Here is a 27,107-nt window from a genome sequence, read left to right as displayed (position 1 = left end):
TCAAAACATCCACAACAACTACAACTAGCAGTTGAAAAAATCCAGCAATAAAAACCCAGATTGAATCCAAGGTTGAAGAGCGGCACCGATTTCCAATTTTTTATGAGGTAGATTGAGTGTTGTTAGTGTTTTTGAGATGATGAATTTGAGTTTTTAAATGTTTTATATTTTAGGTTTGAATATGAATGAAGGTATTGAAGATGATTTGATTTTGTTTGAAGATTTGTTTTTTATTCTTTGTTGTTGTTGCTGCTAATTGAGTTGTTGTTATTGTTTGTTCTTGTTGTTGGTGTTGTTCTTTTTTTCTTTTTCTTTTTCTTTTTCAGGAAAGTGTTGTTGGTGTTGTTCTTATTTTCCAGAAAATGGGGGAAGAAGATGAAGAATTTAAGTGGAGAAGATGAAGAAAATAAATTAAATTTTTCAGCCAATGTCAAAATGACAAGTGAATAGTAGTTGATGTTTTTTTATTAAAACTAACGGAAGAGACCAAAACATGTAACAGAGATAAAGATAAAGTATCTAAACAATCTTTTTTTACTTAAAACCAAAGCTATATCAAATAATAACTTAAGGACGAAAAGAGCGATTAAGACAAAAAAAAAAAACCTTAAAAACGGCTAAATAAAAAGTGGGTGAAGAAATGTCATAATAACAATACATGTTCAGTTCATGTTTATGTTTATATGACTCATGTTCAACCCTGAAAATGTGTGATATTTCGTAATTTATAAATAAGTTCATTCCGCACCTTTTCGTCGGCGTGGGACTAATTTTGGTTTCTCTTTTCCTGCTTTGTAAAAACGTAAAAGAATAATTCAGCAGTAGGAAGCTACTGATAAAAGCAATTAACCTTCAATTCATATTACTCAAAGGGCTTTTTATTTGTCTTCGCTGCTTTGCAATGATTGAGATTAGATTCATGCCAAATTCGTTTTACTGATGATGTTCAACTTTGCGATTTGGGGTTTGCTTCGTTGACCTGGGTTTTCTTCATAGATCTCAGGTATTGTTGCTTGCTTCAGTTCGTTTTTGATCTGTGTTCTTTATTACCTATCGCCGGCGCCGTGTTTCTCTGTGTTGAGGTTTGGTAAGAAATCATTAGTTAGTTGGTAAGAAATCTTATTTTAGTGAAAGTTATTACGATTAATTCTGCATGTTCCCGTTTTCTCTATTGGGTTAGTATATTTCATGGTTCACTGAATATTATTTTTGGGTACTGGTGCTACTATGATTGATCGTTTAGTTGATTTTGTATGCTGAATTGGTTTTTCAATGTTGCCTCTTAATGTATTGATTGTGTTAAGTGACGTTATGCTATAACTGACTTATAAGCTAAGGTAGAAATGTTCTCTCTTTCAGGATTTGATGAAAAAACTTGGATGAACCTACTGCTGGGAGCGTAGATAGGATAGATGAACCTCCTGCTGCGAGCGTACATGGGATAGGTTGTTTGGTGCAAGACATTGTAGTTATGAGTGATGGTGGTGACGTTGATGCTCAGATAAACGTGATGTTACGGTTTCTAAGCGTCCCATCGATGGTGATAAGGTCGCAAAAGATGGTTCATCCAAAGCACTCGAGTTGATTAAGCGTATTAAGACCGAGAAGCCTTGATTTTTTAATCATATTCAGATTCGAACTTTATGTCTTTGTCCATTTGATGTTGGACCGTCTTTAGTTGTAAAAAGGTATACACCTTTATTTTAATTTATAGGTATATCTTCCTTTATTTTGTGTACAAACATTCGATGTGGGGCATTTAGCAATGTTTGATGATGTTGCAATGTTAGTAGTATTAGTTTTACTCTCTTTCCCATTACCTTTGATTTCTAACTTCCTCAATTAACTGTGATCTCGGAGCACAACACACGGTTATCCAGAACAGTCAGGGTCGGAGATTGATCCTCGTATGCTGAAGAAAAGAGCGGAGGAATCTGAGTAGGGAAAGTTCCATGATACGGATTGAGTTTTGCAATGTGTAATACCGAGTGAATCCAAGCATCCGACGGGGCCAAGGGTGCGCATGACCTGCTAAAAGTATTAAAGTATGATTCCTTTCTCTTGCTTAAGAAAATATCGTTAGACTTTATTCCAGCAAGATGATATGAGGTAGATTATGCTCAGAAGAGTATTAATTTTGAGAGCATTATTTAGCTACTACAGTTCTCGGTATCATATGATACGATTCAAAAAGGTGATATATCATGTATGAGGTTTCAACATATGCCCTTCCTCCAGATGATCCAAATCATGTAAGATCTACAACTTCCACTCCCTTCAAATAACATTTTCAAATTTTTTTATTTATACATATATTTCAATAGATTACTTATGTAATTAATGTTTGGAGCATTTAGTTATGCTTATTCCTTGAGAAATGTTGGGAACGTGATTTATGCTAGAATATTGAAAGGGTAATAAATCTACTGCAAACTAAATACTTACTTGAACATACTTTTCATGCCTCATACATTCGTCAATCTAGCACATACATAGCACCAAGGTAGTCCCAAAACCAAATTCAAATTTTTTTTTATTTTTTTTTTAAACAAACGAAAATGATGTATATAAAACTGCATCAGTTATTCCCGCACAAGGCGTGCAAAAGAGAATAACCAATTAAGAGTATTTACAAAGAAACGATGTGAGCCATAGCAAAGCACCAACGAAAGAAACAAACAAACAAAATTACAAGTGGACGGCCATACAATGGAGCGGTTTCATCCACCAGTCATGATAGCTATACATAAAAGTCGCCTCTTTTGACTTTAACCAAATTCAAAATTTACTTCACCTATCCTTCTGACCAGCTTATAGGGACCATAGAAACAATTGGCAAACTTCTTAATCGGATGCCATAAATTCAATACAGGTGCAGCAAGACAAAAACAGAAATAAAAATTCAATTTCAATGATGTTATCCAGTTAATCCTTTTGACTCTCCTATTCATAATATGCCAAAATTCAATACGGACGCAGCATTTCAATGATGTTATCTAGTTAATCCTTTTGACTCTACTTCATAAAATGCCAAAATTCATAAAAAAAAAAAAAAAAAGAAGGTCTAATTGAATTTTTTTAACTAACTATTCATTATCTTTAAAAATCGAAGCAAAAATGTCAATAAAACTACAAAGAATGAAAGATATTTAACCATTCATTATCTACACAGACAAACCTTGAAGCAAGTTTGACTGATCGTTTTGGTTTTTTAAAATTTTATGCAGCCCTAACATGTCTTCAATTTTTCTTTGCAGTTTATGCAACATTTTTGTTGTATTATATGGCTTCAGTTTAGATCCTTACTGCGAAAAAGCAACACAATGGTGATACACATTGCTGAGATATACCTCAGTGAAACGAAACCTCGGAAAAATCAAAAGCTCAATCAGCACGAACATGACCAAACAATGGAGAAGCAGATGAAATCTCAGCAAGATCACTTTGAATGCAGAATGAATTGAGAAAATACTCATGATATTGCAAACCCTTTGGTTAGAGTACGAAACCTACTCGTTTTGCTTTCAAAATCAAAATAAATATTACTGACATGAACAATAAGCAAAGAACTCATTGTTGTGGTTGATGGTGGGTTTTACAAGTGATTGCATTTTTAAATAAATGTCTTGTAAAAAAGCCCAACATGATGCACCACAATGACTATTTATAATTAAACCAACTTAATTTTTTTTTTTAATTTTATATCTTTTTCACCTTTTAAAAGGGGGAAAGATGGAGATGGGAAAGGTGAAATCCATTTCCACCTCCACCCATTGCTATGCCTATATTAAATTAGTTTTTTTTTTTAAGAAAGGTCACACTCAGATTAAAAATTCAGATTTACAACTAACTATTTAAAGAAGTTTGTTCACTAACAACTCTAAAATACTCAATTGGTTCAATCATTTATATAAAAAATGATTTGATTGATTATCAAAGATTTTTTGTTCCTACAGAAAGTGAATTAAGTTTCCATATAGCCCTAAAAGAGACATCACCATTAGATCTCTTACGAAAGAACAATTGAAGAGTTCTCTGGTTCAAAGGGGGTGTTATTCGTAAAATTGAGTTCAAAAATAGCGATGGTAGTAATGCTTGCCTAAGAATCATTTAATTGTAGGTTAATAGCTAAAAATGAAAACATGGTAAAAAGTTGTTTTTAAAAATAAATAAAAAATATTGAATACATACTATCGATCTTGCTTTAAACTCTGAAAATTGTAAATCTTACATGATTTGGATCACCTTATTGAATCGTATGATGTCGAGAATTGTAGTTGTTAAATAATTAATGCTCTCGAAATTAATACTATTCTAAGCATAATCTACCTCATATTTTGTTAAGCAAGAGAAGGCAATGGTACTTCAATTTTTCTATCAAGTCGGATGGATTCACCTGGTATTTCACATCGCGAAGCTCAAGCTGTATCATGGAACTCTGCCTACTCAGATTCCTCCGCTCTTTTTGTTTCTTCGGAGAAGTTCTAACTTCACTTGTGCCATGCCTCTTCTATGTTATAATCAACAAACAAAGACATTAGCAAGTTAGGAAACACAATTTGAGAGTCTAAAATTCAATATCAAGAACTTGTTGAACCTTTGAACTATATATCAAGATTATGCAAAAGTAAGAGTTATAGCTATAGTGAAACTTTGAAGTGCATCATGATCATGCAAAGTGAAGAGCTTTCCCAACTGTTCCATTGTAAAGAATATAAATGGTCGATTATGACCAATGGATCTCTCATGTTCTTTCTCGGACCATTGTTAAACAAGTGAATCTAATGCTAGTTGTAGACGAACAATTGAAGAGCGTTAGGGAGACTATTATTGCAGCAAAATCTAATTTGAAACATTTCCAATTGCATTAGTTGAAATAAATACATATTGAGTAATGAAATTTAGCTTAGCTTAATATATAAGACAAACCAGTCAAATGATATAGATAACCTTCGAATAATGTTCTAAACCACTGAATGATAAACAACTTATGCTTTGCACTTGTATGCCATAACTTTAGTTTAGAAGTCCCACATCAAAAGTGTGAAATAATAGAGAGGAATATTTTCTTATAAAATAGGAGTGTGGATCTAACTTTATACACATTGAAGAAAGGGACCATGTTACAAGATGAAGTTATCCCTTTGTTCTTAGTTTTATATCGCTAATTGTTGCGGTTCTTTTTGGGCATTACAATTATAAGTGATTACATTTTCAAATGATTTTGAAAGACTTTTTTGTTTTAAAAAAGTCTTGTGGTATTTAATCAAGATTTTTTTAAGAAATGTAAAACATTTTTGTGGTATTCAATTAGTATTTTCAAGAATTTTTAATGAGTCCAATAAAATCCAGTGGTATTCAATTGAGATTTTGCATAACTTAAAAATTGTCTATTAGTATTCAAAATTCTATGTGAGTAATGGATTTTGTGAGATTGTTTAGTGTAAAGTGTACCTACTAACAATCTCACACCTATAACCTTGAGACTTTTATGTCTCTCACACATAGCCTTGAAATTTTTTTTAATTTTTATATTATTGCTCTAAAAAAAAGTTTTTATTCCTTCGTCGTTTGTCTATTTACCCTTATGTGCTCATTCCAATCAAGAAAAATGTTGTCCATTTTACATACTAAGAACCATCGTTGTTGTGTGGAGATCAAATGTACCTTATTCATGTGGAGCATTTAACCTTATTCTCACTTTTATAAACATGCAGTGAATTTGTATTTATAGAACCATTGTTGTTGTGTGGAGATCCAATGTACATCCCAGTCAAGAAAAAACTTGTATTTCTTCACTATTGCAAATTCATAAGTGTAACTTTTTTAAGTAAATTTGTTTTTCTAATTTATAATAATTATTTGATATTTAGCAGATAATTTTTGTTGATAACATTATGTTATTTTGTTGTTAACCAACAATTATTAGTATTATTTTATCATGAGTCATTCACTCTGTTAATATTGAATTTTTCTTAAGAATCATACAAATTTTTCAAATCTTAAAATCTTTTGAAATCTTCAAGTTTATGTAACAAATCCATTCAAATCTTGATTTGAAATTCCTGATTGTGAAAAGTCTTTTAAATAAAGTCTTTTAAAATCTCAAAAAATCAATACAATCACATGAGGTCTTTTAAAATCTTTAAGATTTTATTTGCCAAAACAATCCTTCAAAATCTTAATTCAATACAGCCCCTAAGTGTTGATGAAAAATCTGTCCTTACTCCTTAGTCTAATATTTAATTCTCTTAATTCAACTTCTTATTTGTCATTTCAAAATAATTATGTATAATTAAATTTAAACAAAATTTCTTTATATTTTTTTTTCTTACTTGGGTTCTTTATTTTCTTATCCTTCAAATAAATATTTTCATAGAAAAAAAATCTATCCTAGAAAAACTAAATTATTTTCTTCAAATCCTATCAAATTCAATCAATATCTCAATTTTTCAAATTGTATTGGCTCTAATAAAAATCCAGGAAACACCAACATTGCATATCTTCATCAATTTTCCTTTTAAAAATCATCATCAACCCATAAATTAAAGAAATAATCCATAGATCTAGAACCCATAAGCCCTCAGTACATTATCTCTTTCCACTTAATACAAAGTCATATTAATAAACCGAAAATTCTTCTTCATCAGAAAAAAAAATGGGTGGGGTGATGAGAAAACTCTAATCCTTGGCACAAAATTGTAGCAGATGAACAACGACAATAAGATTAATTGGCTACCTCAATATTTGTGATAGTATTGATCGGACAATTCAAAATTTTATTTAAAAAAACACAAATAACAAAGGAATCCACTTAGTAAATTGGAAGACGGTCACTAGCCTAAAGCATCTTGGTGGTTTGAGTTATTCGTACAGCTAGAGATGCTAACATCTGCCTGCTAATTTTAACTAGTGTAGGTAACACATATATATCAAGGTATAAATATTCATTTTATATCATGAGCATCAACAACTACTACTTCTAATCAAAGAGAATCTATTTAAATAATAATTATAATATATGTTTGAGTTGAGACATGTTCTAATTGAAGAGTACTTATCTAAATTGTTTGGTTTGATATTTATTTATATAGATTTTTAATCAATGTACATGAAACTGACCCATCAAAATTAAAGGTCGTGTGCGCTTTTCTTTAACACCGTTATTGAGCACACTTTAAGTAAGATTGAGTAAAACAATATAGGCTTAAATAGGTCCTTCCTCCCTGTAAATATAGGTCATTTGAATTTTCGTCCTTGAAGTTACTAATCCTTCAAATCTGCCACTGTAAATATTAATCATTTAACTTTTGAACATAATTAGGTTTTTTGCTGACGTGGGTTGTCATTAACGATGTGGTGCCCATGTGGCAAGTGATGATTGGGCGAGGTGGTTGGCATAAATTGGTCTTTCGTCCTTGCAAATATATACCATTTGAATTTTCATCCTTGAAGTTACTAATCAGATGTAATCAGGACGATTTTTCAAATTATTAATATTTGCAGTGGCAAATTGGAAGGATTAGTAACCTCAAGGACGAAAATTCAAATGACTTATATTTGCAGGGACGAAAGACCTATTTAAACCAACAATATATGATTGACAATTCCATTCTTTGAAAGTTTTCCTTTCTTGAAATAACTTACTCTCATGCTGCTTCTTGTACTTTTCCATTATCCTTTTAGCCTCCTGGACCGTCATAATATTCCTAAGGACCTAAGAGACCTCCAAAAGGGCTTCTTAGACCCTCAGAAAGGACTCAGCGCCCTTGAAGAAATCCCAAAGGCCCAAGGCGCATGATTCCCAGATAGCCGCCTTACTAAACCTCTAGAACCTTCTAGAGATCGCCCAAAATACCTAAATACCCTTATTACTTGGATACTAAGCAACCAAAACCCAAGCCCATAGAAGGCTATAAATACCACCCTTGAGAGCACTCTCAAATATCTAATATTCAGTCTAAACCCTAATAGACGATTCTTAACCCTAGAATCCTTATTGTACTTTTTTTGCAACAAGGGGTCAACCTTATTAAGGCTCTGATGAAGGAGAAGTCAAAAGAAGATTCAACAGTAATCAAAGAATTCTATTCTCATCATTCACGTAAAGTATAAATGGTGAAGGCCGTCTATGCAATTTGAACATCTGGTTATAAGCGAAAGTTCTTATTATGAACAAAGTTGATTATGAATTTGAAACTTCATCAGCTGTGTCCAGTTAAGGCCGCCTTAAGAGGACGCCCTAATTCGGTTGACATTTTAACTCATCATCCCGGTCAAAATCGTAGTCTTAAAAGACAAACAACGATACGAAAAAATTGACAAAATAAACGTTATATTTTAACTCATCGTCACGAATCCAAAAACTACAAAATAAACGTTGTCGCAAGCGACTGAAATAAAAACAGTCTCAAAAAAAAAACTGTTATATAATTAAAAGTTGTTAAGGATAGATAAATATTCGCTTACAAGGCATCAAGCATCGCAAAAAGATAACAAAAGTCAAAAGCGATACAATTTTTTTTTTAAATTTAAAGCGAAATTCTAGTTCTCTAAGGCTCGTCCACTAGCTCGCCATCTTGAACAATCTTCAAAGAGTTCAGACCTGATAAATCTAAGTCTGGATAAAAATGCAACGCTTGAGATTTTGCCCTCTCGAACCCGTCCTCAAAAAAGCTAACCAGGGCCATTTTCCCATCTTCCACTTCGCCCTTAGCTTTGTTCAGATCGCCCTGTAACTTGGCATTCTGAGCCTCAAGAGTTTTTTTCTCTTCTTCCCAGGAAGATTTCTCCTTCTCCATATCAGCAACCGTCTTCTCCAGAGCGGACTTATCCTTCAGAAGCCCTTCAACCCTTTCCTCAAAAGCAGTCGCCTTATGCTTAAACTTTTCCACATCTTTTACGGAGTCCTGGTATTCTTTTTCCAGAGCTTCATGTTTTCTCTCCATAGACTGAATGTACAGCAAAGTTCGAAGAGCGCTAGTCCCAGCGTCTTGCACTAGTTCATCAAACTTTCCGTGGAAAGCAGCATCTTTATCCACAGCTGAGAAAGGAACGTTCTCCTCCATATAGCGGCGGTAGTCAAAATCCCGGTGCCAGAACGAGGCTTCAAAAGCCGCACCTGCCTCAACCGACAAGGTTCTTCCGCCTCCTTTCCTTCCTGCTTTCATCTTTTTCTTGGCAGGCGAGAGGGTCAGGTCATTCACCGCGCCGCCAGTCACTTCAACCTCAGCAACTTTCTCCGGCACTACATCTAAGTCGCCCCCGGCAGGTTCAGAACTGGAAACGTTTTCTCTTTTCTTGGCTCCTTTGCGAAGGATGACCCCAGCTGGGTCACTCGCTATATGTTCCCCGGAAGCACGTTTCTCTTTGAGAGCTTCCAAGTACTTTCTCCTTTCCTTTCCAGATAGAGGCAACATGGGCACTGTGTAAAAAAAAAAAAAAAAAAAAGAAAAGAGAAGGCGTGTTAGTCACACAGGAATAATATACACAAGAATAAAAATACAAATCGATTGAAACTCACAAAGGTAGAGTTCAAGATCCTCCGAATCCCCTTCTTTATTCAAAAGTTTTCGAAGATCGGTGTGAAGCATCCGATCTAGGAAACCAACTACGTCTTGTTCATAAGGGGACATTTTCTTATATTCGTAACCTGAGACAGCCACGGGGTTAGCAGTCCACCCTAAAGGAAACTTTACCTCACCCGCCACACTGGCGACACTCACTGAGGAATTTTTAGACGCTTCGACTCTCAGGAAACTTTTTTTCCAGTCTCTTTTAAAATTAGAAGCAAAGGCGGGGAAGAGCTGTTTTCCGGGATGAGCGCTAATGGGAACCCAGGAACCTTTATCTACTCCTTTGGTCCCATAAAAGTGGAAAAAGACCCCAGCAGAAGGAATCATGTCTAATGCTTCACATAAAATTTCAAAACCGCGAATAAACGCCCAGCTATTAGGATGAATCTGGGTAGGAGCAACATTCAGTAGGCGCAGTACATCCATTTCAAAAAGGGTAAAAGGTATTTTTACCCCAAACTCCTCCAGAACTGCGCCGTACATGTGAAAGATTTCTTTTACCCCTTTCGGGCGCATAGTGCACACCTTCTCACCGGGCGGACAGGGTGTGAGGATAATATCTTCCTCTCTCATGGTGGATGAAACCATAATTTTACTCCTAAAAAAATCAACTTTTGATTGATCGTTGTAAGTAGATTCGTATCGCTGAACGTCATCCGAAAAGCATTCTGTGTCTGACTCCGGACGTGCAAGCTGAGTCCCCTTTCCACGAACCATTTACGAAGGGGAAGTCGTGACGTCTCCTTGACCAAGAGGATCTCCTGAGGTTGAATATAGCAAAACACAATCACTATCATCAGATTCACTACAATCACTCTCGCTAGAAATATCGGAGAAAGTCATATGGCTAAAATAAGTGGAATCGTACACCTTCCAATCGATTAAACCATTTCCCCGAGTGGCATGCTTCAAACATTGCAATCTCAGTGTCTGCCTATCTAAAGGGTTCGAAGGAGGTAGTTCTCTCCCTCTCTCATCACACTCCCTAACTACTACCATGGATAAATAAAAAAGAACAAAGAAAAAGGGAAGGGAGCGAACAAGTTACCTAAGTTATGCAACCAAACAAGTCAAGGACGGAAAGGAAGTTTTTCTCTTCGTGAGGAAACGGAAGCGACGAAATGAAATAAGAGGGAAAGGGTTTCCGCCTCTTTTTAAGGAAAAAAAGTACCTCTCGAAAAACGTGCCGATTCAGTGGATCGTTGACACGTGGGACAGATCGAACGAAAAAATAATACGCCATCAGAATAGCAAAAGTCAGAAGATATGGACCGTTGGATGAAGGGAACATCATAAACGGAACCATCCCGCCCAAACGTATTAGAACATCCAGACCGCGTAAAGAATTAAAAGCACCACGCCTTGTACCAAGACTTGTGCTTGGGGGCTGTGGACCGTCATAATATTCCTAAGAGTTTTGGGACCCACCGGAGGGGCTTAAACACCGTCTGTAGGGACCTAAGAGGTTCTTCAGAAAGTCTGTGAAGTTTGGGCGCGTTATCCTATACGACGTCGCCACGCTACAGACTTAAAAACCCGCCTAGATCTATTCTTTAGTTTTAAAGCATCACGCCTTGTACCAAGACTTGTGATTGGGGGCTGTGGACCGTCATAATATTCCTAAGGACCTAAGAGACCTCCAAAAGGGCTTCTTAGACCCTCAGAAAGGACTCAGCGCCCTTGAAGAAATCCCAAAGGCCCAAGGCGCATGATTCCCAGATAGCCGCCTTACTAAACCTCTAGAACCTTCTAGAGATCGCCTAAAATACCTAAATACCCTTATTACTTGGATACTAAGCAACCAAAACCCAAGCCCATAGAAGGCTATAAATACCACCCTTAAGAGCACTCTCAAATATCTAATATTCAGTCTAAACCCTAATAGACGATTCTTAACCCTAGAATCCTTATTGTACTTTTTCTGCAAGTACACCTCCTCAACAGGATCATCCATAGGAGTGGTGGTAGTTTCTCCATTGCAGCTAGATATTAGATATTTGATCTTTGAATGCTAGTAAACAATAAATCAAAAGTTTTATTTATTTATTTTAAAAAATGAACATGTGTGTGTTTGACAGCTTAAAACTTGCGTAAATGTTCATGGTGCTCAAACGCGTTCATGATACTTCGGTTCGATGAGTTGCACGAATTTTGGTACAAATTTCGGCAAACCAACATGCAAACGAACCGTGAACCGATTCGTGCGAACCAATTCACGGTTCTCTGATAAAACCACCGAATTATATTATATGTGTTGTTCTTATTATATATATATATATATATATATATATATATATATATATATATCCATAAGATCATATATTTATTACCGTTTTATCTTTTCAATTACATTTTGCCATAACTTAAAATTCAAGATATTCAAGATCAAATGAAACAAAAGGCATGCAACAATTGAACACATAGAATACAAAATATTACTCCCTCCGTCCCTAATTATAAGACCCTTTTGACAATTTTTTTTGTCTCTTTTTATAAGACCCCTTTGTTATTTCCAACTACATTAATTATTTCTTTACATACATGCCCCTATTTATTATACATCTTTTTCTTCAATCAACAATAAATAATATGTTGAAAACATAAACTAACCTTCTTTCTTAAAGGATAAAATTGTAAAAACAATAGTGATTACAAACAACTTTAATACAAATATCCACTATCTTAATTCCCGTGATTTTGGCAAAAGGGTCTTATATATAGGAACGGAGGGAGTATATTGTTAACACCTTGATTGCAAATTAAATATGTATTATCTATTAGAGCCTTAGGAATTGGATCCATAAGCTTTTTCCCATTGAGAGATTATTGCAAAAACAGTGAATTATGTAGCGATTGGGTACCTGTACGGATATGTTTCATGTAAAAAAAAATATTGAACTTTGTCGACTTAAAGAAAAGTTTTTTAATGTGAAGCTCCACATGATCAAACTTATAGCAGCAATAACTTATGTATACATGTCATATTTAGAGATGAAAAATACACCAAATTGAATTTTCTATTTTCTAATGAAATTGGCATGTGTTAATCTAAGATACACATGAGCACCTAAATTATATCACTACTCAGTATTCTTGAGATATTATCCAAGATTATAAGTGGATGCATTTTTAAATGCCATTGATTTTAGGTTCACTTAGAACCTTGGGAATTATCATTGAATAATAATGACGGTGAATATTAAATGGAAAATTTTAATTTATGTCCTTAAGGCATATGTTAGCATGACCCATATTAAATCGTAATTCAAAAATATTAATAAAAGAAAGATTTTATTTTTCTATCATATTTCTTTTTTGCAAAGCCCTCAACAGATTCTAAAGATAAATTTAAAATTGATTAACTCAACACAATTTAAACACAATTTCATAATAATATGAATTATATCTTTTTCAAATGAATCAAAAATAAATAGTACTAAAGTACAATTGCATTAATCCAATTGAAACGCATCTGCACCAAACCACCACACTCAAGGTATGCATGAAAATTAAAACGAGATTATTTTTTGGTGGGAAAAGATTAAGTTAAAGATATCGCTTATTTAACACACGGAGTTAGAAGGCGAATCTTGTAATCGCCCACTTTTGTGTGGTACGAATTACAACTTTGAAGTTTTATTTAAAAAAATAATCAATTCTAATGGGAAAATAGTCATTTTTTGTAGAAAACCAATTTAAAGGTACAGTTGGCTTTCACGCGCTAGTTACCGGATTTTAAACTTATAACCGCCAGCTTTCGCGTGCACGGTTATTATTTTAAAATCTCTTTTTGCAAAATTGTATTTTCTAAATTAGTTTAAAAAGCATTTTGCTGTGTTTAAAAATTAATTCTCAAATTTTCTAAATTAATAGTAAACTTTTAATTTGAAAAACAGAATTTTCAGACTAAAAATATACTTCTGTTTCAATTATTTAACATACAATATTGGTATAATGGTCCTCACATTTCGGACTCAAACAAAACTACACAGACATAGTGAGCCTTCAAGATATATCCTATACTTGTATTGTTGAGGAGGGGAATGTGAAAGAATTCAACAAGAAAAAAACATGCACAAATCTTCAATTTATTATCACAAATGAGATGTTAATGAGAAGAATGGTGATCAATATCATGTTCTGCTACGACGCTACACATCTAAATGGAACAAATGCAATATCTTAGCTCATAATTATATCATTCAGGTTGCTTTAGAATTGACGATGTATATTGTAGCTCATATTAATATCTTGAAACGTTATTGTTACCTTGCATTAAATCATTATATCATAAACTAATTAGGATAGGTTTATTGCTATATTAAGATTATTAAGAATGGATGCTGGACACCAAACAATCAAGAAGTTTGATTCAATCTTTTAAAAATCAAGAAGGAATCAATGAATAAAGAGCATAGAAAATGGATTGAAATTATGATGGAAAATGAAAAGGCACATATCTAAGAAATCAAACCTCAAATCAGTCGTAGTACCTTCGCTGAAACAAAGTCTAGAAAAGAAGAATGAAAACACTAGTGTGCACTGTTCTTGAGTTAAGCTGTCCCACATCGAAACTGTGTAAATAATTGACAGAAAAATTTAGCTATAAAAGTAATACTAGTGTATTACCTTATCTTATAGTGTATTTGTGATTGTTCCCTTCAAATCTTAATAGTATTCGGTATATCACTAGTCATTATTCCGTTGAACTTGGTGGAAGTTATAAGTGAATTACATTTAATTTCTTAGTCACTTGCAACTTCCATCTTTGTTTTTCGGGATAATGAAAGGATATACTCCTTTCTTTAAAAAAAAAAAAATTATATTAATTTAATTAAAAATCTAATACTTTTTGGAGCTTATATTGTCTCATTTTTTTTTTTTGGTAGAAGTGATAAGTGTCAGAAAACAGTTAAATAGAATACACAATTTAGACACTTTGATTACTTGGTTTGCAAGTTATCCAGTGAAAAGCTCACAAATACTGAAGAATCATCCATTTATGCTTTTTAAATCTAATGTCAACTTTTGTGTAGGAAAATGCATGCCTCGACACTTAAGAAGCAAGGAAACTTGAAGAAATGCAAAGGCTAACTCGCCATGGCGTGTGTAAGGCGAGAAATCTCGCAATGGCAAGTGGATGGCGAGGAGGTCCAGAAAGTAAAGGTTCAGCGCTCGCCATGTCAAGCAATATACTCGCGAGGCGAGCTAAGGCGGCCAAAACTCTTCATAGCCGACGTGGAAGAAATCCACTGGTGAAGAAACATCAACTCGCCATGGCGAGTGCATCTACTCGCGAGGCGAGTTCAGTCAGACATGAACTGTATAAAAGCCCATTCACTAAAAAAAAATATATAGAATTAAAAAAAAAATATTAAGTTGATTTAATTATATATAGTGATTGTTTTTTTAGTGATTGTTGTGTATGTTGAGTTTTACATGACATTTATTTAAAAATGCAATCAAAAGAAACAACTCTAAAATACTCAATTGGTTCAATCGTTTATATAAAAAATGATTTGATTGATTATCAAAGATTTTTTATTCTTACAGAAAGTGAATTATGTTTTCCATATAGCCCTAAGAGCTACATCCTGCCACAAAAGAAACATCACCATTAGATCTCTCACTAAAGAACAATTGAAGAGAAGAATTGGTACTTTTATACTATAGCTCATAAGAACAAAATGCTATAGAATTGGTACTATATACTATAGCTCATAAGATCACACAAACTATCTTAAAGATAAGAAGTACCAATGCTTGCATCAGAATCATTTCATTGTAGGTTAGTAGCTAAAAATGAAAACATGGTAAAAGGTGTTTTTTAAAAAAAAAAAAAAAGTTGAATACATACTATCAATTTTACTTAAAATAAAACTCTGAAAAGATTTGGAAGGAGTGGAAGTTGTAGATCTTACATGATTTGGATCATCTGGAGGAAGGGCAGATGTTGAACCTGATACATGTCAAATCCCCTTATTGAATCGTGTTATATCGAGAATTGTAGTAGCTAACTAATGCTCTCAAAATTAATACGCAACTGAGCATAATCTACCTCATATCATCCTGCTGGAATAAAGTCTAACGATATTTTCTTATGCAAGAGAAGGCAATCATACTTCAATTTTTTTATCAGGTCATGCGCGCCCTTGGATTCACCTGGTATTTCACATCAGGAAGCTCAAGCTGTATCATGGAACTCCGTCTACTCAGATTCATCCGCTCATTTCTTCAGCAGACGAGGATCAATCTCCAATCCCGACTATTGTAGGTAACTGTGTACCGTGCTCCAAGCAAGGAAAACAATATCAGCTGCTGATCTAGTGGAGTGGGTTGTCAGCAGAAGAGCACTGTTAGACAAGATATGCTTTCATATGAGAAGGAATCATAACCATTTCACTGTAAAAATTCACCCTTAGATCAATGAATTGAGCAGACTATAAATCCACATAAATCTCACGACTTCAATTCTCTTCTATATGAAGCTTCTCATGATTGAAAGGAGATTTATCATTTCGCATCCAGAAGAATAGAAAAGGAATTTGGTGTTAAGAACCAGATTTCGTTTCATACTATCAATACCAGAAATAAAAAAGAAAAGGAATGACTAAACTTAGGTGGTTATAGTATGAGACAAAATTCTTACTAAAACTATAAATTTCAAGCCTTATTTCTACTGAAACTGGCATGTGATCTGACAAGTACTTCGTATCATAATTCATTATCATATTGGTACGTGCTAAACTAAACTAGCTGAATGGTTTTGATACTCACAATTAGAATATATAGAGATCTAATTAATGTGATGATTTTGTATAATTTGAATGCTGAACAAATAATCAACTTACCCATCCCTTCTTCAAAATCAATATAGATAGATAGATGCTGCATTGCATGAGTGAGTGTTCACTGATGGATTCTTTCCTTAGTGTTGGGCTTTAATTCGGAAGAAGCTTTAACAATTAAATTTTTAAAATAATGATGGAAACTTGAATGAATCATCTTTGTAGAGAGAACACATGAGACACTTATGCCTATATATAAGTGAAATAAATGTGTGTGAGACACTTATTTTCTTTAAATATTCGAGTTTCTTCTTCTACTGTAACCTTGTGCATGAGTTTAGACTTGTAACTTTGGTTTTCTCTTAAGGTATGCAGTAATACCACAACAAGTCCCACATAGAGTATACGTTAAAACAGGCACTGAGGTTTATCTATAAAATAAGAGTGTATATCACTTATTAACTCATAGTTGGGGACCAATCTATTACTTTTGTTGCTGGGAATTATAAGTGATTGCATTTTTAAATAAATGTCAATTTTGTAAGGCCCAGAAAACATCTGCACTATATAATTAAACCAAATAAAAATCTTATTGTCCCTCCTTTCAGATTGTTATTTGTCATTTCAAAATTTTATGTTTAATTAATTCTAAAAAAAGTTACTCTAGAGGCCTTTTTTTTTTTCTTACTTGGTTCCTTTATCTTCTTATATTTTATCTTCTTTATCATTAAAAGGTTGGTCCTTTTTCAATTTTTTTCTCTTAAAAAACTATGAGGTGGCTTGCTAGATTATTTATGAATAATTTGATTTTTAAATAATTATTTTCATTGAATCCACTTACCATCAAATCCCATCCGTTCGAGAATAGCCTTAAGAAAGCCCATATCAACACGATCATAAGCTTTACTGATATCAATTTTGAGGGCTAGCTCACCCCTCCATCTTCCTTTTCATAGCAAGGATAATTTCTAGAGCAATAAGTATGTTATCCATAATCGACCTTCCTTCAATAAAGGCTGATTGCTCCAAGGATACACATTTATCTAGGCACCCGACCAATCTATTAGCAAACAAATTCGATAGCATCTTATATATCACATTACAAAGGGACATAGGCTGTAAATAAAGAAAGCTACTGAGGGAATTAACATTAAATGCAAGTCACGCTGAACCTGATAACGTGGATCAAGTTGTGTACCATCTGCACATTGTGTCTTTAAAGAAGATAAATTAACATCAGCAGCAATGGCCAGATGCATTTGTTGCAGCAACAGAGATTTCTGGTTTGAGAAAGCCATCATGAATGAGCGGGATAAAGCAACGGATGTTGTATTGTCTTTGCCAGATTTATATTCAATCACAAAATCAAAGCCAGGGAACATGTGAAGCCACCTTTGTTGCTTAGGTGTTTGAGAATAGTTTTGTGCGTAAGTGTCTTCAGACTCTTCTCATCAAATCCGGACGATGAATTTGTGGCCCAAGAGGTAATGTCGGAATTTTGCCAAACCTACCTTAGATAGGACCAAAAAAGAATACAAGTTCTTTCCTCTCATATCTCAACCACATGCTCCAAGAAGCTCTTGTCAAGTATATGAGTGGTGACAGTTCCTCTATTCCTATTAGGTCTTTGATGCTTGTTGAATACATATATATTTAAGAGGATTACCAATATTAAAAGGATTGTCGACTTTTACAACACTGCCTCAATGTTGTCTCCACCTTATAGGGCGTTAATACCCCCCGCGGTCGCTGCTTCTGGCTGCTACCGCATTTGTAACCCCGTCGTCGCTGCATCCTCTTCCTCATACGACACCATCTCTCCATTTGTGCTAGTTACTGAAGTTGAAGACTTGGACCTTATAATATGATCATGGGAAATACATAATGTATTTAAAATGGTTTTGTTAAATGTGGCAGTGCTTCATGTGCTTCTAAAAAAGTATCATCGTCATTCTAACAGATTCTCAGCACAAAGACCAAAAAAGCAGGTATAAACTTTGGATCTGGTTTGATATAAAATGCCATGAGTTAAACTAATGGGATAATGAAAAGGCTTATAGTTTCTATAGTGAATGAATGAACCTATATAAGCATCTTCATCCAAGGAGCCACCATTGAGATAATAATAATAATACTAAGAAAAGAGAATTGAATTGAATTGAGAATGAAAAAGAACATACCTCTTGGAGCAAAAAAAGAGAGAAAGAAAGTTCCACACCCACCTTATAGCACTCTTGAGTCCCACATCGATAAAAACATAAACATTACACACCAAGTTTACCTATAAAATGATATTCGTCTATGTTACATTTCAGTGCGACTGTTTGGACCCTTTGTATTGTCCTCTTGGTATATTGATATTTTGCTACACTGTTGTTGCAAAAAAATGATTTAATTAATTTAATTAAATTAATCAATTTTGGGACTTCAATATCCCAATAATCAATACGCAATACAATAATAAGAAACTTGTGGTGGTTAAAAAAAATATTAAGGAAAAAATAATTTTCTGGTGGTTAAAATATCAAAGTCCTAAGAAAAAACATTTATCCAGATTCAAAAAATTTAAACCTGAATTTATTGTTACCGACATTAGTTGCATTTAGATATTAACATCATTGTTACATTTACATTTAGATAACAAACTTGTGGAGTTCTTCGAAATGTTCAAATTCAATTCAGATTGTTGCAAGCACATGCCTCAAGAAGACAAACATGGAAGTAATAGTAACTAAAATTTGCAATATTCTAAAACATAATTAGTTCCTCGTTCACCTTATTTTTAATGGATCATGGTATAATTTAAAAGGAGTTGGGTTGCACAGACTGCATGAAAAGTGAAGAGCTTCGCCAACTGCTCTGATGAAAAATTAGTGTTATGTTATGACTATGATGTACCTCTCATGTTCTTTCTCAAGCCATTGTTAAGCAAGTTGAGCCTAATGTTAGTAATTCATCATGAAAAGTGAAAGTTGGTGCTGAGCAAAATGGTTTGCTACTGCGACCTAAACCTCGTGAGAAAGCCTCAAAACTCTCCTACACAAAGTAATAAAGCATAACCCCATACAGAACCTGCAGAATATTGCAGATTTAGACTTGACAACCAACATCATTCAAAGCGGCCTCTTGCAAAGAGGTGCTTTAATATTTCAGCTACGCACCCACTACATTGTGCAATAAATCCACCCCAGGCTCTCCTACACTCCCGAGCAGACTAAGCAACTGACTGATTACACAAGGACCACACACCAACACTGTGCTCCCTAAAAACTGAATTTCTTCTCCAAATTCTTCAAAAGGCACGCCGATCATACCACCACCACTCCAAAACCTTCGAAACATTGCATTACCTGACTCCCACTTTAGAAGTAATGATTGTAACCATCAGACCTCTCCTGTACTTCTGACTCAGCGCCAGCTCCTAAACAAGCTAGAGGGTTAGTCCACTAATGTGATATTGCATATCCAGATCTCATCCGGTTCCAGGAAAGCATTTTAACCTGTTCTGAAATAGTATCAGTCGAAACACTTATATCGTGAATTTTTTTCGCATTCCTAGCCTTCCAAATACACTATAGACAAGGGTCATAGAGTGTGTAGGACGTGGGTGTATGATGATTAATGAAGTTCATAGAGATAAGGGTCTCTATGTTAAGCCTATTGTTACCCTCAATTTTGTTTATCCCTTGGTCCTCACCCACTCCCAATTGCCTAGCTATGTATGTGATGATACCACCCACAACTATCTCTCCCTTACCGTCAGACCTATTACCTACAAGGGAAAGGTAATCAAGCAAGTAAAAGCAAGTATTAACGGGGTGGTTGTTAAGCATGGCCCACAACATGAACAGTTCATCCGTCCTAGTGTTTCCTAATTCAGTTCTTCCCCAAATAGTGCAAGCCATAACCCGTTGGAGGTATCTAAGTACCGGGTTGTGAATGTTACTAGCTTTGTTGGAACGTGTGTTAAATTGCCTAAGACCGGTGATACGTTCCCAAAATGCAGCGGGTTGATAGTCAACCGACTTAAGATTTTGATCCCAAGAGTCGTGGATGAACCCCGCATTTGCGAAGCCCATCTCATCACAAAAATGTTGGAGAGACATCTCGTAATCAATGTTCATAAGCCGGAAAGATACTCTATGGTTGGGGTTATTAAAATTCATCTTATCCTTGGTACAAACAATAGAACTTAAAAACTCATAGGTGAAATTTTCATAACCTCTCATAGGTCTCAACAAAGCAATCCACCCTAATCTACCTAGCAAGTTATACACGTTGTCTCTAAGGCCAATTACATTCAAGCTATAAGAATCAGGGTATCTACAAGCATGTAAAGGTTTAGAGATGAGAATTTTATACCTATCCCATTGCTTGTTGTTTTTGAATGTTATGCCATGATTCTTTGCGGCTACTTGCTTCTTCGGGGGAGGTTCTCCTGAAGAAATTGCTCCCTCTTTTCCACCTCTTTTGAAAGCCATTTCCTTGACCTTGGTTGGACTTTGGTGTGGTTTTGATGAAGATTGGTTTAAGGGAATGTTTTGGGTGGAAAGGGTCGGTTTAGTTATGGGGTTAAAGTTTGAGTAAGTTTTAGGAGTTGGGTTTTATGAATTGGTGAGGATTTTGTGGGTTTTGGGTTAGGTTAATGGGGGCTACGAATTTGGATGTTTTTAGGTTTGGGTGGATGAAAGTTGTTTTTGATCGGAGGGTTATGATTAGAATGACGTTTGTGATTGATTGGGTGAAGAAAATTTGTGAATTGGTGAAGTTTTGATGGAGATGTGAAGGTTTAGAGTGTTGTGGTTATGGAGGTTTTAGAGAGAAGTTTTAGGGTAGAGAGATGTTTTTGTTGGAGAATGAGGGAAGAAGAATAAGAAGAAGAAAAATTGTGTATAAACTTACCTGGACTCGGGCACGGCCGTGCCAAGTTCCTGGAGTTTTGCTTGGTTTTCGAAAGGCAAGGTCTGGCACGGCCGTGCCAGCGTGAGCACTGGCCGTGCCAAGGTTCTGGGCTCCGGGGCTTCAAAAATTTTCATTTTCTTGAATCGTTCTTGGACAATTACCTACAAAATAACCTAAAACAACAAAAAACAAACAAAACAAAGCAGTTAAATGTGTGGGTTGCCTCACACGAAGCGCTTCTTTATAGTCATTAGCTTGACGTTAAGAAAGTGTCCTTAGAAAGGATCAAAGAGATCATATTGTGTAGATGACGCTAAAAAGCGTTCTTTCACCTCATGATCCTTTAATCATGCAACAAGAATAAAGAGTGGGACCTTTCATAACATTGTCCAACTCGAATCCTATCATCTCATCACTCACTTGAAAAACAATGCAACCATTCTTAATGTAACAGCCCAATTTTTAGCTAGATTTATTTTAATTACTTTTAATTGTGTTTGTGTGTGATTAAATGTGCTTGTGTGTATTTAATTGTCATTGGGTGCATTTAAATGGATTACCGTATTAGAAGGGTATTTTGGTCATTTGACGGGTAAGGGTAAAATGGTAATTTTGGTGAGAATTATTTTATTAATTGGTGAGGACCCTTATTTTACTAAGTTACTAGTGTAGTGATTAGTTTTTACCGTTAGTGACCGTTGGTTATATTTTACCGTTGTTAGTAATTACCGTTGAGTGTATAGAAACTTTTGAATTGTGTTAGAATGGGTTAGGCCCATTAGCATTTTGAGTTAAGCCCATTAAGGGAGATAACATTAGGGTTGTCATAGAAAATATCATTCACTTCACAAAACATTTTCCTAGAGAGAGAAAGAGGTGAAGAGAAGAACAAGAGTGTGAAGGGAAAGCTTGAGGAATCAATTTGGGTGACCTAGGAGCTGAATTGAAGCAAGAGTTAGAGATAATCAACTTCAAAGGTAAGGGGGTTAGTTATTATCATAATCATGTACAATCTTTGCATTTTCTCATGTTGTATGAAAATGGGTTGGTGAACAATTGTTGTTAAATTCGTGCTCTTGCTGTGATGCTATTTTCTTGTGCTTGAATTGATGATTATGGTATGTTTATGGGTGAAATTACATGTTTCAAAGTATGTATAAATGTTAAGTTATGAAATTATGCTTAATTGATGAAATTTGATATGCTTTGATTGAAAAGAGATGTGATTCATATTCCATTAATGTGGTTATTGTTAACTGATGCTATTGTAAGTGAATTATGATTTGGGTATACTTAATTGTGGATTGATGATGAGAAATAAATTGTTGTTGATGGTTTTGTGAAATTAGTGAAGTTGAGTTAAGTGTTCATGTGAAGGACCAAAATGAACTTTTTGATATATATATGGTTGTTGACTGAAATTTTGTTATTGTTGGATGAATTGAACCTATGAGAATTTCTGTTTTCACGTTGTGGTTATGTTAGTTGAGTCGTTTGGGAGAAAACGGATTTTTCGTGTGAAATGTCGATGTTTAAGCGTTTTCGCCAATAAGTGATTATGTGAGGTTTTGGAAAATGACTTTTGGGATGGTTGAAACATGAAATTTTTATAGATTATGTTAGAGTCAAGTGTCAGGATCATGTAGGTGAAAACGGCATCAAAATCCGATTAACGGTTTGCATTTTACGCGCGAAATGGTGAAAAACGCACTTTTGGAAAAGCTGTAAGCGAACAGGCCAGAAGCACACTTCAGAAGCATACTTCAGAAGCACACTTCAGAAGCACACTTCAGAAGCGTACTTCAGAAGCACTCTTCAGAAGCGTACTTCAGGAGCACTCTTCAGAAGTAGGCCAGAAGCTTCTCAAGAAGCGCCAGTTCCAGCATCTCCTGTTTCGCGTTCTTGCGTCTTTTTCACCTATTTCTGTTTCGAATTGGCCTTTGGTGTAAACATGAAAGTTTTAGATAATTTTGTTAGCTTTCTAATGGCGTTGGTTTCAGGTCCAAATGATTTTTAGAACTCGAGTTATGATCAAATTACTACACATGGGTCATGTGAATTTTTGTGAAAACTTAGCATAACTTTTTCTATGAGTCGTGAAACTTTTCCAAACTTGATATTTGGCTTAATGAAGTATTTAGAGGGAATAATTGAGTATGTAAATATGTAATTGGGATGTGATAATGATCATGAGATATATTTTGCTATCTTACTTGGAATATGAGAATGCTTGAATTGGTGAAACTATATGATATAGTTGATGTTGAGTGACATTGTTGATTATTGATAATATGTTGATGTGTGATGATGAATACTATGATTTATTTGTGTGGGCATGTTTTCTTGATAATGCAATGTTGTGGAGATAATCAATATAATTGGGTGTTGTCCTATATATTGAGTTGAGATTGTGATTTGTTGTCGCATTATCGAGTCCTTACACATGTCCATGCATCATAGTCGTTGTTGCTGTAAAAGGGATGAATCTTTTACTTCGAGATTATTGTAAGGCAGAGGTGAGCCTTACATGCGATGTTGACTTGTCCATCGGAGGTGACGACCTTGTTGAGATTTGGTACCACATGCATTTATGTGTCAATAAGTGCATATCATAGCATGAGTCCTATGTGAAATATGTGATTGGTGATGAATTGAGAAGAATGAAAGTTGACAATGATTGTTTATGATTGATGTTGTGAATGAATATTTATGATTGGATAATTATTCATGTGATTGATATACGTGGATATGAGCTATCAAGTTGTGATATAAGTATTTATGCATGACTATTATTATTCAAGTACATGATATTTATTTGATTTGATTATTATCTGGATTATGATAATGTAATGCTTACCCCCAGTGGTTTTAACCGCCTACTTGCCTGTATGGGTGAGTAGACGTTGTGCAGGAGTAGTCTCGGTGAGTCTTTGCTTGGGATATCGGGAGCTTCCTCCGATATCGGTGTCGTGTCGGCTCTGATCTAGGCTTGTCGTGTCGGTCTAGATTAGGTTGTTTATTTTTTCGTTGGGATTATTATTTTGTTGATGACTACCCGATGTTTGGGTTTGAGATTTATCTTTTGGATATGATTTATTTGCTCATGGCATGTATATATTTGATCACTCTGATTTATATTCCGCTGTAACTGTTGAGGTTTACATACATGTCTATCGGTTTTTGAATTTTGAATAAGACGTAATCTCTATTTCTTGAATAAATGTATTATTCGCATGTTTAATTGCTTTAATAGAAATAGGAGCGTTACAAGTTGGTGTCAGAGCCATGGTCAGTCGCGTTTAGATTAATCTTTGTTGTGTTGTTTCTTATCGTTTAGATGGTTGTGTAGTGCGAACATGGCAGGAGGTCGTGATGATGCGGCGATTGCACAAGCCTTGGCAGCGATGGCTCAGGTTTTGGCTCAATCGAATGAGCAAGCGGCGATTGGTCGTCGGAATGAGGGAGAAGCTGAGGAGCGGAGGCTTGATCGTTTCTTGCGAAACAATCCACCTACGTTCAAGGGAAGGTTCGACCCGGATGGAGCTCAAACATGGTTGCAAGGCATGGAGAGGATCTTTCGTGCTATGGTGACTAGTGATGATCAGAAGGTGAGGTTGGCTACTCACATGCTTGCTGAGGAGGCTGAGTATTGGTGGACCAATGCTAAGGGAAGACTTGAGATTGGTGGAGAGGTTGTGACTTGGACAAGGTTCAAGGCTGAGTTTTTGAGGAAGTACTTTCCAGAGGATTTGAGGACTAGGAAGGAAGTGGAGTTCCTGAATTTGAAGCAAGGGAGTATGTCTGTGGCCGAGTATGCGGCGAAGTTTGAGGAGCTTGCAAGGTTTTGTCCCTACATCAATGCGGAGGATGCTATGGTTTCCAAGTGTGTGAAGTTTGAAAGTGGGCTTAGGCCGGACATCTATCAGTACATGTGTGTTCAGGAGATCCGAGACTTTGATACTTTGGTGCATAAGTGTCGTATGTTTGATGATGCTGGGAAAGCTAAGTCTAATTACTACAAGGCTCAGGGTGAAAAGAGAGGAAGAGGACATGGGGCTGGAAAACCTTACAGCAAGGACAAAGGAAAGAAGAGAGAAGCTGGTGGAGGCTCTAGGCCAAGTTTGGCGGAAGTCAAGTGCTTTAAGTGTGGAGCTATGGGTCATTATGCTAGTGATTGCAAGAATGATTTTACTTGTCACAAGTGTGGGAAAGCGGGTCACAAGGCGGTCGATTGCAGAGGTGTTGCAAGAGAGACTACTTGTTACAATTGTGGAGAGAAGGGTCATATTAGTACCAAGTGTACCAAGCCAAAGAAGGCGGCGGGAAAGGTGTTTGCTTTGAACGCCGAGGAGGTGGAGCAGCCGGATAATCTTATCCGAGGTATGTGTTTTATCAATAGTACTCCTTTGATTGCAATTATTGATACTGGTGCTACTCATTCTTTTATCTCGGCTAGTTGTGTTGAACGTTTGGATTTGGTTGTAACTCCTTTGTTGCGTGGAATGGTTATTGACACCCCGGCTAGCGGTTCGGTGACTACTTCTTTTATGTGTGCTAAGTGTCCTGTTAATTTTGGTAATGTTGATTTTGAGTTGGATCTTGTTTGTCTTCCGTTGAAGCTTATGGATGTGATTTTTGGTATGGATTGGTTGTTAGCTTTTGGGGTTAGCATTAATTGTTTGACTAGGAGTGTGACTTTTTCTAAGCCGGTAGAAGAGTTAGATAGGAAGTTTTTGACCGTGGAGCAAGTGAAGAAGTCTTTAGATGGTGAGGCTTGTGTGTTTATGATGTTTGCATCTTTGAAGGTTGGTGGTGAGAAAGGGGTTAGTGATTTGCCGGTAGTGCAAGAGTTTCCTGAGGTTTTTCCAGAGGATATTACCGAGTTACCGCCGGAGAGGGAAGTTGAGTTTGCAATTGATTTGGTACCAGGCACGAGTCCTATTTCGATTGCGCCGTATCGGATGTCTGCATCGGAGTTGGGTGAATTGAAGAATCAGTTGGAAGAGTTGCTTGAGAAGCAGTTTATTAGACCGAGTGTTTCACCGTGGGGTGCTCCAGTGTTGTTGGTTAAGAAGAAAGATGGAAGCATGAGGTTGTGTGTGGATTATCGACAGTTGAACAAGGTGACGATTAAGAATCGGTATCCACTTCCAAGGATTGATGATTTGATGGATCAGCTAGTGGGTGCAGAGGTGTTTAGTAAGATTGATTTGAGATCAGGATATCATCAGATTAGAGTAAAGGCGGAAGATATATCCAAAACTGCGTTCCGAACGAGGTATGGACACTATGAGTATTCTGTGATGCCATTTGGAGTATCTAATGCACCAGGTGTCTTTATGGAATACATGAATAGAATATTTCATCCTTATCTGGACCGTTTTGTGGTGGTGTTCATAGATGATATTTTGGTGTATTCAAAGTCTGAGGAAGAGCATGCTGAGCATTTGAGGATTGTGTTGCAAGTCTTGAAAGAGAACCAGTTGTGTGCCAAGTTGTCTAAGTGTGAGTTTTGGTTGAAGGAAGTGAGTTTCCTTGGTCATGTGATTTCTAAGGGTGGTATTTCTGTGGATCCTTCCAAGGTTGATGCAGTGTTGCAGTGGGAGTCTCCTAAGTCTGTTTTTGAGATTAGAAGCTTTCTTGGTTTGGCCGGTTATTATCGGAGGTTCATTGAGGGATTCTCTAAGTTGGCGTTGCCATTGACGCAGTTGACTCGGAAAGGACAGGCTTATGTTTGGGATGCCAAGTGTGAGAAGAGTTTCCAAGAGTTGAAGAAGAGGTTGACTTCAGCTCCGGTGTTGATTTTGCCGAATCCGAAGGAATCGTTTGTTGTGTATTGTGA

At 35.6% G+C, this 27,107-nt stretch overlaps 1 long non-coding RNA gene and 1 pseudogene across 1 annotated transcript; one reads left to right on the top strand and one right to left on the bottom strand.

Moving 5' to 3' along the window:
* Positions 1-27,107, bottom strand: part of LOC120580652 (uncharacterized) — a 94,786-nt pseudogene that overhangs the window by 54,071 nt on the left and 13,608 nt on the right.
* LOC25480629 (uncharacterized) lies at positions 657-3,697 on the top strand. The gene is made up of 3 exons (XR_003008428.2): positions 657-1,003; positions 1,360-2,252; positions 3,258-3,697. It is a non-coding gene; the product is annotated as an uncharacterized lncRNA (long non-coding RNA).

The sequence above is a fragment of the Medicago truncatula genome, chromosome 5, assembly GCF_003473485.1.
Source record: "Medicago truncatula cultivar Jemalong A17 chromosome 5, MtrunA17r5.0-ANR, whole genome shotgun sequence".
Taxonomy (NCBI): Eukaryota; Viridiplantae; Streptophyta; class Magnoliopsida; order Fabales; family Fabaceae; genus Medicago; species Medicago truncatula.
This window is presented reverse-complemented; position numbering and strand designations above follow the sequence as displayed.